The sequence below is a fragment of the Miniopterus natalensis genome, chromosome 7 (assembly GCF_054644295.1).
Source record: "Miniopterus natalensis isolate mMinNat1 chromosome 7, mMinNat1.hap1, whole genome shotgun sequence".
NCBI classification, from domain to species: domain Eukaryota; kingdom Metazoa; phylum Chordata; class Mammalia; order Chiroptera; family Miniopteridae; genus Miniopterus; species Miniopterus natalensis.
The window spans coordinates 62,325,170-62,341,747 of record NC_142087.1 but is presented as its reverse complement, the minus strand read 5'-3'; the positions used below and the strand labels follow the sequence as shown (position 1 = coordinate 62,341,747).

Sequence of the window (16,578 nt, the reverse complement as noted above, 5' to 3'; positions counted from 1 at the left end):
TTGTTTACCTAAAAGGTGCCATTTTTCAAGAAGAATGTTTATAAATAAATATGCATATTACATGAGTTCTAGCTGTATGATATAAATTCAGTTAAGCTCTTGGAAACTTTTTACTGCTTGTGTTTTATAAGGAAATCATTCTATTTTAGGGACTTTATTGGTTAGGATTTTATGTGACTAATTGGGTATAGTTTTCATATTATATTCAATGATTCATTTGTTAATGACCAATTAATATATTTTGAAGAGTTTTGTTATAAATTCAAAAGTGGCACAAAGGTGAATTTTATGAGATTAGAAGCAAATTTTGTTAACTGAAGAAACTTCTTCCCCACCATGTAAAGTCTCATTTCTGCTTGGCAGTGATCAGACCTAAAGACTCTAGAAGTACAGAGTACCTTTGGCCCTCCCCTTTTTTGGTGTGAAAGATTATATAAACTGGACTTTTTCTTTATGCTGAGGAGAAACAAAAAGTAGACTGACACTTTGGTAGTTGTAAGGCCTACTCGGGTGTTCTTGCTATATGTTCTACCTAATTAGTGCAGAATTCGGCTGTTTGACGGAATTTTAAATGGAGCTGAGTTTGACAACTGAATTATGGCTGTAGCATCCTCCCCACACTCAAGGAGGAACATCGGTTTCATATGAAAATGTGTGGTAACTTATTAGATAATGAGTCATGGGGACCTCTTTGTATTAAAAGACCTCTCTGTTGATGTTAGGAATTGATCTGTGAACCAAGCTTTCTAGGTTTGCCTTCCTTTGATTTCTTTTAGTTGTGAGTTGAATTATATTTGTGATCACTCATGGCTTTGTCTTTGGTGCTGAGTGGGCTGTCTAGAATGCCAGACCTGCAGAGTTTCATTCTCTGAGTTACTCCTACCCACTGCCCTCCTTGTTTCAGGTGTGGAGGCTGTACACAGCTTGCTCATTCATGGCCACGAAGGCAGCATAGGAATGACTTTTTGCGTCCCGTGGGAAGGCTTCATGAATCCAGTAGTATTTGCCTTTTTTTTTTATTATCAAACTGGTATAGGTATTTAAAAGATAAGTGTTTTGCAATACTCAAATATGGTTGGAGATTTTTGGGAGGAGAAAGTATAAGGTCATTCATTACCTGCTTTCTTCAAAACAATGGCAAAACTTTGCAGGTTTTTTTTTTGTGTGTGTGTATGTGTGTGTTTTTTAAGTAAACATAGATTTGTGTGTGGTTTTGGTTTTTCTTAGTTATGTGTCATCATAATAAAGTCCAGGATGGCACATGGTGTCATCAGCAGCTTATGTCAAAAAACTTGACTTCTAAAATTTAGATCTGCTCCCACCTAGTTAGTATATTGGAAGGAAGTTCCTTAATTTCCCTACCTCCCAGGTTCCTTGTCTTTTGAATGAGAAGGTTGGAACAGATGATCTCTGAGATTATTTCCATATAACTTTCAGTGATTCTATGGTCTTTCCCCCCACTATTTTAAAATTTAATATTCAGTTAAGGGCATTAAAATAGTCTGCTATAGTCACAGTACATTTTATATAGCTTTCTTCCTAAATCTTTACAAAACAGTTCATGCAAAAGTGTAAATCATAATGGAGTAATCATCATCATTTCACAGTATTCAACTCAAAGGACTATAAAAACAACGAAAGGACATTCTCCTAAAAAGCAAAGCTATGTATTGTGGGCAAAATAAAATGTAAACTTGATCACAGTATGTAATTTTGAATTAAGCCACATTTTAGGAAAGTCAGTTAAATAGACCAAAAAAAAAAAAATTGACTTTAGTTCTGTGTGATCACTTGATGGATGATCTTTTGGTTGGTAGTTATGGAATTTTCTTACTTTAATATTGGCTTGAGAAAATGTGATTTGGAAGTTCCTCACTGAAAAGAAATCATGTTGCAAAGCTGGATGCAAATTATAAGCTCCTTTGGATTATATTCATTTTCATTGGGGTTGAATTTTTCGTGGATACAGAAACCATTTTCTTTCATAGCAGTGTGTGTATTGTGCGTTTTGCTGAAATTATTTCCTTTGAAACCACATGCCTTATTTTGGAAAACTTCATAGCTTTGGATAGCGAAGTTTTGTTGACTCCGGCAGGGAAAGATGAGAATCCTGGTGCTAGAACTAGGTCCAGATGAGTAGTGAGCCACATGCCTGGGCCCTCACAGGAGTTAGGAAAGGCTTTCTCCATTTTATTGTCAATTTTTTCAGATTTATTTCTGGTTATTCTATTATTTGTTTCCTAGATTCTTGCAAAAACTTTGTTACATCTTGCATGCCTGATACTTTTTTTCATGCCTTTTGTGCATTATCTCTTTAACCTAGAATCCTTCTTCCTCTTCTCTATCACTTTGATTTTCTGTGTATCCATCCATCCATTTAGGTTCATTCCAAGTTCTCCCTTCTCCATGAAGACTTCCTCTTCTCCCTTCTAGCAGGATCTGGTCTTTTCCTGTGGCACTTACTCTGTTTTGTATTGTGATTACTGTGTAGAAGCATCATCTCCCTACATTGGCTCTCCAAACAATACAGTAAGAGCTAACATATTTGTAACACTTCTGAGTTTACAGAGCAACTTTTCATGCATCTCACTTTATTCTCATAGCTACCTTGTGAAAATAGACGGTTTTACTTTTTAATGTGATAGATGTAGAGATGTTCCTAGCTATTAAATTACTTGTCTAAAATCACACAGGAAGGAGGTGATGTTGGTTTGCACTTGAACTTAGTTTCTTTGCTACCTGAGCTTTACTGTCTTGTCTTTCATTGTTACCACCTGACTCCTGAGTGTGCGAGCAGCTGCTTGACTTCTCTGAGGTTGTTCACTACAGTGTCCAGCAGAGTGTCTTACATCTGGACTCTCAATAAATACTTGTATGTAATTAAATACCAAAAGCTAGAGCAACATGTCTGTCATTTTTTGAATGCCTTCTGTTTGCCAGACACGCTAGTATCTACTTTACATACATAATTTTGTCTGCTCTTTATTTTTCTTTTCTAACATTTGATTATGGAAAATTTCAAGATGTGCAAAAGTAGAGTAAATGGTACAATGAACCTCTATCTACCCACACCTATGTTCAAGAATTATCAACATTTTACTAATTATTTTCCCACTTATCTCCCTCCTCCTCTTTTTAAAAAACTTTATTTGGAAATAAAAGTCACACATATAGAAAAGTTCCAAAAATAAAAGTAATACAAAAAAGTCTAGACTGGCTGGGAGAGGCAGGATGGCGGTGTAGGTAACAGCTGCACCCGCCGCCTCCCACAACCACATCGAAATTGCAGCTAAGATGCAGAACCACCACCACTCAGAGCCTCCTGATACCTGGCTGAGCAGGAGCCCTGCAGCCAGGGAGCTGAAGAAGCACCGAGAGCGGTAGGAGGGGCGCAGACGAGGGTGGATCGGGGCTGAATATGGGACGCGGCCGCGGGCCCACACCCGGTGCCGCCGGGTAAACCCGGGAGGGAATCTCGGTGGCGGAGGTCTCCTGGAGGAGGGAGGGGTCCCAGGCCCACAGCAGGCCCTCAGCACAGGGCTCCAGGCTGGGAAGAGACATCCCCATAACTTCGGGCTGTGAAACCAGCGGGGACTGTCCCTGAGGGTCTCGGAAGCTGCTGGAGCCTCAGGAGCTCCTCTTAAAGGTCCCGCGCACGACTCACTCGAATGCACTCCCTCTGAACCCAGGGCCGAGCAGCAGCCAGAAAGGACCTGGGACACTCGGGGAGGAACTAACCTGCCTGAAATCCGGGTGAGAGGTGGAGGGGCTTTCTCACAGGCAGAGGAGCTGGTGGAGGCCATTGCTTCTTTGGCGAGTCCTCCCCGCACACAGCCGGCAGGCAGACCCCATATTTGAATCCCCAGCACCTGACTCACACCTTTGGCCCCGCCCCTTGATTCCCGGAGGCCCCTCCCCTCCCCACCTGCAGCTCATCTAGGCCATTTCCAGGGGCTTTTCTGTGCAAGTGGCCTCTCCAGCCTCATGCTTAGGACTTTCCTCAAATCTCTCAAACAAGCAGCAGCGGGGTCCATACGACTTGATAAGTGGCCCCAGGCCTGGCACTAGCAGCAGCCTGCATTGGCTCATAGCTTGGCCTCTCCTGGGCACCTCCAAGGCCAGCACAAGTAGCAGCCAACTACAGCTGTGTAGCTCATGCAGGATGGCCCTGGGCAAGGCACTGGCAAAGGCTGACTTTGCACCTCCCAGGAGGCCCCAGAGACAGTGCACCTGGTGGTCAGACTCGACCATGCTGTATTACAACCCTACCACATCCACGAGTGACACACTCAAGGGGCGCACTTGGTGAACACCAAAGCTCCACTGAAGTAAATCCTGATCCATAGGAGTGTCTCCAGCACAGCAGCTCTTTGGCTGTCGTTGCAGCTGGTCCTCACAGCCAATTGGCCTGGGGGTCAGTTCCTCCCAGGGACGCCAGCAGCAACCAAGGCTCAACTACAACAGGACAGTGCACACAGCCCACACAAGGGAGCACCTAGAAGGCCCAGCTCAGGTGACTGAGGAGGCTGAGCCACTGGACCCTACAGGACACCTACTACATGAAGCCACTCTACCAATTCCAGGAGACATAGCAGGTCTACCTAATACATAGAAACAAACACCTGGAAGCAGCCAAAATGTGGAGGCAAAGAAACATGTCACAAAGGAAAGAAGAGAAGAAATCTCTAGAAGAGGAACTAAATGAAATAGATCCAAGCAAGCTAACAGATAGAGAGTTCAGAATTTTGGTTATAAGGATGTTTAAGCAGACTGTTAGGGAAATAACTGAGAAAATGGATAACATAATAAAGTACCAATTTGAAATGAAGGCTACACAAACTGAAATGAAGAATAATTTACATGGAATCAACAGTAGAGTAGAGGATGCTGAGAATCAAATCAGCAATTTGGAACACGAGGAAACAAAAAACATCCAACCAGAAGAGCAAAAAGAAAAAAGATCCAGAAATATGAAGATAGTATAAGGAGCCTCTGGGACAACTTCAAGAGGCCCAAGATTAGTATTATTGGGATGCCAGAAGGGGAAGAAAGAGATTAAGAAATTGAAAATCTATTTGAAAAAATAATGACAGAAAACTTCCCCTACCTGGGGAAAGAAATAGACTTACAAGTCCAGGAAGCACAGAGTGTCCCAAAGAAGAGGAACCCAAAGAGGCCCACAGCAAGACACATCATAATTAAAATATCAAAGGTTAAAGACAAAGAGAGAATTTTTTTTTTTTTTAAATATATCTTTATTGATTTCAGAGAGAGGAAAGGAGAGGGAGAGAGACACAAACGTCAACGATGAGAATCATTGATCGAGCCCGCAACCCGGGCATGTGCCCTGACCAGGAACCGAACCCCGATCGCCTGGAACCTAGGTCGACGCTCAACCGCTGAGCCACACCCAGCTGGGCGACAGAGAGAATCTTAAAAGCAGCAAGAGAAAAGCAGTTATTTACCTACAAGGGGGCATGCATATGACTGTCAGCTGATTTCTCAACAGAAACCTTGCAGGCCAGAAGGGAGTGGCAAGAAATATTCAAAGTGATGAAAAACATGGAACTACAACCAAGATTGCCCTACCCAGCAAAGCTATCATTTAGAATTGAAGGTCAGATAAAGAGCTTCACAGATAAGGAAAAGCTAAAGGAATTCATCACCACCAGACCAGCACTACAGGAAAAGTTGAAGGGTCTTCTTTAAGAAGAAGCTAATGAACAAAAGAATCTGATGAACTAAATAAATCCAGAGACATTGACACATGCAACAGATGATCATATTTTAGAGGAAAGAGGGAAGGAGGGTGAAGGGTGGCAAGAGATTAACCAAAGAAGTTATATGCATAACCCATGGACACAGTTAATAACGGGTGAAGGCCTGGGAAGGGGGTGGGAGGGGAGTGGAGGGGATCAAATGGGGGGAAAAATGGGATACCTCTAATACTCTCAACAATAAAGATAAATTTAAAAAGTTAAAAAAGAAAAAAAAGTCTATATGGCTTTATCCAGATTGATTTGTTAACATTCTCTCATTTGTTATATATTTGTACTCTCCTTCCCTCTTTTTATTTTTATCATCCTGCACACACACACACAATTTTTTAAATAAAAACATGCATCATAGCTCCTTACCCCTGAGTACTTTAATGTGTACTTACTAAAAGGGAATATCTCTTACGCAACCACAGTATACTCATCAACTTTATTCAATTTAACATTCAGCTACCTTTAAAAACAAATGAGGTAGGCATTTGTTTTTACCTCAGTAAAAATAAAGAAATAGAGATTTCCCTCTATATTTCAAAATCTCCTTAAGTAAGTATATAATATAATTTGTGTTGCTCTTAAATTAAACTTTTATAGTTAGGTTTTCTTGTGTCTACACTTACCATTTTATCTATCTTAGACTAAAAGCTCCATGATGCAGCATGTATCCTTTCTGTTTTTTCTTGGTCTGCAGAACACAGTGAATGCTTGGATGATGTTTGCTCAAAATGTCATAAATGATTGGAGGAATTATTAATACTTTTTAATTACTACTGATAAGTTTTTTTACAGCTAAGGAGAGTACTGAAAATTAACTCATATAGTGTTTTTACATGTGTTGAGTGTGATAAGATTCATTCACTGTAAGTGATTAGAATGAATTGTACATTCATATGTTACTTTACCTGGTAAGATCTATAATACACGCCAAGAAGCCTCTATTCATAATTTTTCAGTACAAGAAAAAATGGTTTTCTTCCCATTTTTTTTTAGTTTAGAAATTCCTCTAATGCGCTGAAAAAATGGAAGAATAATCAATTGCTATATTACTTTACTGGGTAGAAAAGAATGCTACAGTTTTAATTAATGTGGTTTTTTAATGAATCATAGAATTCCAGGATTAGTAGAGATAATAATAAAGGCCATACAGTGGCTCCTAAGCATTAGCATACTGCCTGGCATACTTTTATTTTACTTTTAGTTTTAGTTTTATTTTACTTATTAAATTTTATTGGGGTGACAATGGTTAATATGAACATATAGGTTTCAGGTGTGGGTTTCTGTGTTACAAGATCTATATATTGCTCTGTGTGCCCCTCACCCCAAATCGTATCTTCTCTTGTCTCCATATAGTAAGATCCCCTTCACCCCGTACCCACTTCCCTCTGGCAACCACCAGTGGCATACTTTTAAAAAAATGCATGTGCCTGTACTACACCTTGGAATATCTGTTTCATTAGACATGAGGTGGGGACTGATCATATACGTTTTCAATAAACATTCTATTTGATTGTGATATAGCCGGTCCATTTCAGCCCCACTCATGTGGCACAGGTCCCTTTTCTGTGCTTAAGTCTGGGCCCATCATGGCAGATAGTTGAGCCAATACTATTAATTACTGAGGAATACGTTGTTTTGAGGGAGCTCTAATGGGTTTCACTGACCCCCTGCTATGTATGATCTTTGTTTCTCTTCTTAAACTGTTTTCTGTATTGCTCTCTGTTGTGGATGAGGTACAGGTTATCAGGATCATTCTTTAAGTCTGACCATAAGTACAGCACTCCAGCATCAAATAGATTGGAACTTGAACCTCTCTGATTCTGGACACTGTACTTTTTCATTAATGTAGTATAAATGCCTGTTAACTCTTGGCAGATAATATTCAGTTATTAGTGAATTTATTACTGCTTTTATCATCTAGGTCTTTTCCATAGTTTTCATGTCCTATCTTTCCCCTTCAGGTGTTATGTATACAGGTACAGACCTTTCAGCATATCTGTTACAGTTTTGTTAGGTGTGGTGTGGGCCATAATTCCAGCCAAAGAAAAAGATTTGCTCTCATTTTCAGCTCTAGATCATCATTTAAAAGTATTTTGGGGCTTTCTGCTTTATTCAGAGTTATGTCCTTGACACCATATTGTGAGAGGTTTGACACATTCTCATTTCTCTGTGAAAAGCAGGGTGTTTCTGTGGGTAGTGTATATAAATAACAATGAAAATCAGTGTAACTGGGGATTTTGTGTCTCTCTTATATAGAATAGATTTTATTTCCTGGAATTGCTGTGAGGATTTGCTATGAGGCAGTAGCCTGTTTTCCCCAGACAGCCCATTTTAGAGTTAACTTCCTAAAGTTTCTCCTGACTTTTAGGACTTAACTGCAAGGATCTTCATGTAACTGGGGCCAGTAGACACCCAGTGGCAGGAGATGCTGGGCAAGCCTTTCATGAGTTCATACCAAGCTCTCCCCATCCTTTGATTTCTTCGTTCTTTGGGTTACACCACAGGGACTTCTCACCTGTCTTCTCTTCACTCATTCCCGGAAGTCTTTGCAGATAAGGATGGATTTCCAGAGCTTGATACTGAGAATCAGGTGATTTGGATGGAGGCCCAGCTCAGTGTGATCTTAGATGTGTTCTTCAACTTTGAATCTCATTATCCTGCTTAGTCAAGCTGATAAATATAAGCCGTTTCGTACCAGATTTTTGTGAAGAATAAGTGAGATACTGTGTATAAAATCACTTCTAAAACTATATAGCATTTATCCTCATGTAAATAACTTTTGTTACCTGCACTGAAGCTCTGCTGCTGCTTGTTAATTAAAATAATTGAAAAGAAAATAAATTTAATTAGATGAAGTTAGTGATCAGAAAATCTGATAATTAAAAAATTGAAGAGAATATTTTATCTTTTTGATCTGCTCAATCTTTAAAATTTACGTAAAAACTGTTTTTGAAACACTGACTAAATTGAATACACCAGCCATGTTTTTGCTGTTTCTCCAACTGGCTTTTCATTTTATGTGGTGCACATTTTGGCCAAAAGCAGTCAGAAAGGAAAATTTGATTGTTAAATAGATATTGCCCACAAGAGATTTATCCTTGCTTCCTAAATGAACTTGCCTTGACAACAGTCACTACGGTTCCATTTCTTATTCCTTAATTTACCTGATTTTATTATCTGTTTGATAGTTTGTTTATAAAATTGGCCAAAGATTTTAATAAAGACTTGATGCTGACCCAACCTGAATTGTAATAAATATTTCAAATGTTCATCTAATAAAAAATATCACTAGTATTGGTAGTCTTAGTTATGGTCAGCAGGGCAAGTGACATTTAATTCTTACTTGAATTTATAAGCACATCACCCTATCTTGTTAGAGATGTTCTATGCAACAAATGGCCAAAGACCCTTACCCGTATGATTTGTTATGTGATGGGAGCTGGGTGTATGGTGGTAACAAATAGCTCAGACTGCTAACAGAATACCATAGACTAGGTGGCTTGAACAATGGACATTTATTTTTCATGGTTCTGGAGTCTGGGAAGTCTAAGGTCAAATGCTGACAGATTGGCGTCCTGGGGAGGGCTCTGTTCCTGGCTTGCAGAAGGTCACAATGTACATTCACATGGTAGAGAAAGGAAGCTCTGGTGTCTCTGTCTCTTCATATAAGGGCACTAATTTTATCATGGGATCTCCATCCTGATGCCATCATGTAAACCTAATCACCTCCCAAAGGCCCCACCTCATATTACCTTCACATTGGGTGTTAAGGCTTTAATATTTGTTTGGGGGGGGGACGGACAAATATTTAGTTCATAATTATGTATTTAGGTTGTGCTGAAATTCCTCTCACTGAAATTCTCATTTTGGGAGACTGCTGGACTCCTTTGTATGTTGATAGCTAAAGCCACCTTTTTAATTCCAGTCATTCTTTATTTTAAGACACAACCCTGCTCAGTGGCAGCGGTGAGGGTTGTGGCCAAAGTAGATCACTCACAGCCCATTACAACCTCACTAATAAGTAAAAAAAAAAAAAAAAAGACATTCCAGAATATATAAGCAGCCCCTCCAAAAACAATTCTGTGATTGAAACAGATTATTTTTTCTGATTTTGGAGGTCACTGCTTTATATTGTCTTTTGGTGGGACCTGGCTCTAGGTTTTGATAATTTGGTATTAGGGAAGAGGTACATGTACAGACTCCTGCTGTTGGTAATAGATGGGCCAAGAATTGAATCCCATTCCTGCCATTTACTAACTAGGTCTTCTTGGGCCTTAAACTTCTTCGTGACTCAGATTCCTCACAGTAAAATGAGGATAACTTCTTTTGTAGGGATTCTGAGGTGATCAAATGAGCAAAAGCATAGGAAAGAGGCTGGCACCTAGTAGGTACACAATAAAAGGCCACTATTGTAACAGATATTGCATAGTAATATTTAAAAGATAACTTTTGTTTAAAAACCTAGAAAAAAAGCCTGTGACTGTATAATGAAAGTTTACTCAGAATTTGAATGTAAATAAATTACAAAAATATCTGATATTTGGTATATAATTTATAATAGAAATTTCAGATAGTAAAATAATTGTTGAAAATTTATATTGTGAGAAGGAAAGATAAGTCACAACATTTATTCAATTTTTTTATTCTATTCTTACTTCTTTGACCTTGTCTTTTAGTATGTTTTCAAACTTTTAAATGGTCTCTAATGCCTAAAAGGTGAAGCAAGGAAGGGTTGACCTTGAAATTTCTTGTGTGCTTTTTGTTATAAGACACAACTATAATGTGATTATAATTGGGTCCTTAATGTTTTAAAGAGCCAAGTCTGATTAAATGTGTTCTGCCAAACTGAGCTTTCCATCACAAGTTCTGAGGTTTCACACAATAACTTCTGATATATGGCTTTTCCATTTGAACGAGCCATCAAAAATGTTTTTTTTCCTTTGCTTGCAGTGGTGGATGTCCCAGCCAAATTGTAAGACCAAAGTAGTGATTATTTGTTTAGACAAATGCTGTAATGGAGAATTTAATAAAGTAGAATTTGAAGATTAAAACTCATATTTCTCCTAACTGCTCTTATTGAGAAGTGTTTGAATTCATTATGATAGGGATGGTATGCAGTAGTTGTAATTTATGTTATGTGATTTTTTTCTCTCTTCAGTTTTGGTTTTTGCTGGGCTGACTCATTGAGAGAAAGAAAAACTATAGTAAGAGAAAAAGTATGTGGCACTCAGAAAAAGGCATAGTTGTGAAAACATTCCTAATTAAAGCACTTTGAATTTTCAAAAAAAGGAAGTGCTTTATAAACAGTAATTACATTCTCATTCATTTTTATTTGGGATTGATTTGGTGAATTTTATATACCAGGTGAAAGAATGACCTTTTTTTCCTTCTTTATTTTCAGGAATGAACTCATTTTTTGACTAATAAAATATATTTAATTTCAGCTTACTGTTTCCTTATAGTGGTTTCTTGCAGGGACACATTGAGTATTTAGATTAGTATCTACAACACAAAATGACTGTATTTAGTTGTAGAGTGGTCATGTAAGTTATTACACTTTTAATTGTTCTCTGAAAATAGGATTGTGTCAGATTTTAGACTTTCTAAAAGGTGTTTATTAAATGATATTCGTTGAAAGTAATATAGTGTCAAAATATAGTATTGACTAATCTTTTTTTTGTATTTTGCTGACAGCCACTCCCAGACCAATTTCCAAAAATGGCTTTGAAAGTCAGTATGCCATTTTGTACTATCATTTCCTTCTTAACAGACTTGAAGGGAAGATTAAGGTCTCTTTTATGCCACAAATAGTTGGGGAGTGAATTAATTCATATTCACCGTGCAGAAAATAGAATAAGCAAACAATTCCAGGTGAAATCCTAGGAATAAGTTTTTAAGGCATGGTCTAAGTGTTTATTTGGCATCAATGGTTTAATCTGTATTTTTTTAAAATGTTATTAATTGATTTTAGAGAGAGAGGAAGGGAGAAAGAGAGAAACATCGATTTGTTGTTCCTCTTATGTATGCATTCGTTGGTTGATTCTTGCATGTGACCTGACCAGGGTTGAACCCACAACCTTAGTGTATTGGGATGACGCTCTTACCAACTGAGCTACCCGGCCAGGGCTGTTTTTGAGACTTCCGTAACATAATTTGTTGTGGAATTTTAAAATTTAAAGATATTAAAAAAATAAGGGTATTAAAATTATGGAATTCTAATTTTTGAGAGCATAAATCTTATTTGAAAAATGAAGCAATAAAAATGGATTTGCTTTAAAACTGTTAAATTCTGTCACAGTTAAGTGAGTGTAACTTTTATTAAGCAGCTGTTTTAATTTACGTTAATTTCAGTGGATGTTTGGAGTAAATTTAGAGGTTAAATTTATTCAAGGTATTTGCTGACAATTTGTGAATGGTAGTAAAAACCCTCATAAATTATAGCTGATGTAGTTTTGAGATCACCTTTTACATGAATATTTTTAAATCTAGTGTTATGAGTTATTCGAAGACTTCCCTTTTGATATTTTTCTGCAGCTTACATTAAAATGCATTATCAAGTAAGTTACATTGATGGGTGAATATAGGAATGCATAGATGGGTGGGGATGTTATCACAAATATAGCAAAATGTTAATGTAAAATCTAGGAGATGAGTATAAAGGTAGGTATTCACTATATAATTCTTTCAGCTTTTCTGTGTGTTTGACAGTTTTTATAATAAAATGTTGGGGAAAAATAGAATCACTGTGAGGATGGATTAATGTTATAAATTTCAGGTGGTTCATTAAAAAGCTAGCTCTGTGCACAGCTGGCATGGCTCAGTGGTTGAGCATTGACCTATGATCAAGGAGATTGAGGTTTGATTCCTGGTCAGGGCATATGCCCAGGCTGCGGGCTCAATCCCCGTCGGGGGTGTGCAGGAGGCAGCAGATCAATGACTCTCTCATCATTGGTGTTTCTCTCTCTCTCTCCCCCTCTCCCTTCCTCTCTCTGAAGTAAAAGAAATTAAAAAAAAACCCAAAAAACTATCTCTAAGCTCCTAATTCTTCCAGAATTGCTAGGTAAGATTCTGAAGAGTGTGAGGTTTGACCAGACTGGGCTCAAATTTTTACTGCAAGCTAATTAACACTCTAACCAGGTGAAATTTTGTAACCTCTCGAAGCCTTTCCTCATCTGTAAAAATGGAATGATGATTTCTTGGTAAATGTCTTCATTTTTCTTCTCTTGTACTTGTTTATAGCCTTTGTGAGCCAGACTATGGTCCTTGAAGGCTCACTGAATCAAACTGGGTGACTGTGGAAAGAGAGTGGGAGGTACCATTTATTGTTGTGCCTGGCAGCCTCCACACTCTGCAAAGCCATAGGGGTCCCAAACGGGACAGAGGCTAGACAAAAGAAAGGGAGGGAGAGAAGCAGATAGCCATTCTCACCAGCAGAATATTGGGTGGATTGGAAAAGAATATAGCTTTTGGCATCAGATAGGTCTGAGCTGGAAATCAGGCCCTGCCTCCTACTAGATGTGCCACTTTGATTAAGTTACTTAACTTTGCTGATTCCTAATTTTCTCATTTTAAAAATTGCATTTAGAATATCTTTACCTGCCTGTGGGCTTTTGTTACATTTAAATAACATGACAAGTAGTGAGCAAGATTTTAGAACATGATAAATACTAAAAACAAATACTAGTTACCATTTATTTACCTGCCTTATCTTTCCCCCCCTCTTATTTGTATCAATTTCTCTAGTTTTATAAACACCTTACATATTTTATCTTACTCGTGTTCCTTCAGCCTTTCTGCTTACAAAATTAAGGCATTTTCCTCCCTTTTTTTAGATTCTTAAAAAGGATAGCCCGGCCGGGCGTGGCTCAGAGGTTGAGCGTTGACCTAGGATCCAGGCGATCGGGGTTCGATTCCCGGTTAGGGCACATGCCCGGGTTGCTGGCTAGCCAATCATTGATTCTCTCATCATTGATGTTTCTCTCTCTCTCTCTGCCTCTCCTTTCCTCTCTCTGAAATCAATAAAGATATATTAAAATAAATAAGTAAATAAATAAAAAGGATAAACACAGATCCAGCAGCAACCTTCTTAGCATCCTTAACCATAACTTCATCAAATTGGAAGCCTTGCTAACCAAAAAAGCCAGGCAAAACTAAACTAGAATTCAGTCTATAGATGGTGAAACTCTAAAGAAAAGCAAGGACATGGTTATCATAAACATGTATGGTAATATCTGATAAGGAGTAAAGTACCTGTCCTCTGCAGTTTACCAGAGATGACAGCAGTGTGTAGGAGAAGCATGTTTTATTCTTCAGATGTCTTTGGTTTGCAATTTTTTATGAATTTCTTATTTACTGTTACTTTTATATTGTCCCTCCTGCCTTATATTATAATCATATTATCATTTCAACATTTTAATCACTTGAAATGTCTACCCCAAACACTTCTCACTCTTGTAAATCAAATATAGGGGATCTCTGTGTCTCTGAAATGTTTTCATATTTGTATATCTAGATCCTCTTCTGTCTTAGTGTTGCATGCCACCATGGTGGTTCTCCTATAGCAGTGATGACTCTGCACTGAACCATTTCTGTTGTCTGTATGATACTTTGGAGCTCCAGGTCCATGCCCTTCAGATGGGGTTAGTTTCATTCCTCCCCTGTACCCTTGGGTTCAGGTTACACCAGTACTTTATTCTTCAGGGAGATTTTTGTTGACTGGTATTTCTTATCCATTTTCTTTATTATTGTCATCCTAAGGAACCTTTATAGACCTTTTTTTTCTTATTGCCACTGCCACTCCCAAAGGAAAACTTAAAATCACAAATATATATCTGTTTATGTGCTATATATATCTGTGCTATGTACATAAAAAGGTAGTTCGCACCCAGCTGGGTGAAGCTCTGTGGTTGAGCATCCAGGAGATCGCAGTTTGATTCCTGGTCAGGGCACGTGCCTGGGTTGTGGGGTTGATCCCCAGTCAGGGGCGTGCAGGAGGCAGCCGATCAGTGACTCTCTCATCATTGATGTTTCTCTCTCTCTCTCTCTCTCTTTTTCTCTCCCTCTCCTTCCCTCCTTCCCTCCCTCCTCCCTCTTCCCTCTCTCTGAAATCAATAAAGATATATATATTTTTTAAAAATAATATTTTTTATAATTCCCAAATCAAGTTTTCAGGTTTTGCCCCATGAGCTGATATTGCCACCTTTGAGAATAGATAGTGCAAGCAAAAATCTTTCATGTAGATGGAGCCAACTTCCTCCAACTATGTTTTTGAACTGCTAGGGTGCATTTTCTATCATATTCTTTCTGTCCAGCTGGACCATAACTCTCAGAGATATTTAAATGACTCGCAGTTTGATTCTGTATTTCCCTCATGCCCTTTTCTGGTTCTTCAGTCACAACACTGACAGTATAGTTGTTGTTGTTTTTTAAATCCTGTCGTGTTCATGTAGCATTATGTTGTATTTTTCATACCATTAATATTTCTCCATAAAACCATTTTTAATGGTGTATCATGTAGATTCATTATCTCACAAAGACCATTAGAAGTTATGAAAATTTAAAATATAAGATTAGCTATAATTCTACCATTGTAGCAAATCAATTTTCCATTTTTTTCTCATTCTCTTTCAGTCCTTGTCCCTAGATACATGTGTATATACACATACAGCAAATTAAATATTTAAGTAAGAGACATTTAAAATGTGCAAGTAATATCAAGTTTTATCTTGTCATGAGGATATATTTTGAAAACAAAATAGTATATTACTATATGCTTGAAAAGTTTGAGTCCTAATAAAGAAAGGTGCGGTTTAAATCCAAGCTGTTACTTTTATTAATTTTACTTCCTGAATTGGTCAGATCAGGAGAGCAGGCAAATTCTTACTGTAAAATAGCTAAAGTTATTTACTTCCTCCGTTTGGCTTGTATGATTAATAGCACATGTTTGAGGCATCCTGTTGCTCGTATTCAAAGGGAGGATGTTATGGTAAGACTACCAGTACTTCTGCCAGCTCTCATGTTGTTCATAAAGCTCACTGGTTTATCTGGGCACAGTTGTTTTTCCTGAGCTCAGTTAAAGGCTCAAAAGACAGGGTATGTAAAGCAGACTGGCCATTCCATCATCTCAAGTAGAAGGGGCATATTTTGGGGACATTGCAAGGGATTTATTCAAATGGTATGACAGTGACTGTTAGTTTGTCTTCCTTGTTTAACTACATGGATGCCAAAAATATATCACATTTCTCAGTCTCCTTTGCAGCCAGGTATGGTCTATATTTTGGCCAAGGGAATGTAAGCAGAAGTGGTATGTGCAAACTTACAGGTAGAGATCCTAAAGGGAATGCATGTACTCATCTCAATCCTGCTGACCTTGAATAAAAATATGATGGCTGGAGCTGTGTTAGCCATGTTGGACCATGAGGAAACTTAGGAATGGAGACTGTACACAGTGGAGCAACAGGAGAAAAGGAGCCTGGCTCTTGAACATCACGAAACAACGTGCAAGCTTTACTGCACCTACTTTTGGATTTTTGTTGAAGCCATTAATACCCAGGCCTGTTACTTGTAACTCACCCTAATCCTGACTTACACTTGGGTGATAATGTATAGTGGATGAAAACGAGGCAGTAGTATAATAAACTAGCTTTCTAGGGTGGGCTATTTGTAGGAGTTATCATCAGAATCTCTTAGCAACCAGAAAACGGTGCTATGAGTTAGAATCCTGTGTAGCAGTTTTTGTCCTCAATCCTCCAGCACTTTTGTTATACTCTTCACAAGATAAAACATTTAAGTTCAGAGTAAAAGAATA

General features: G+C 38.2%; 1 protein-coding gene across 3 annotated transcripts in view; it reads left to right on the top strand.

Annotated features, from left to right (window-relative positions):
• The window catches only part of DYM (dymeclin), a 272,348-nt gene that overhangs the window by 87,990 nt on the left and 167,780 nt on the right, over positions 1 to 16,578 (top strand). The gene's annotated exons all lie outside the window — the stretch shown is intronic.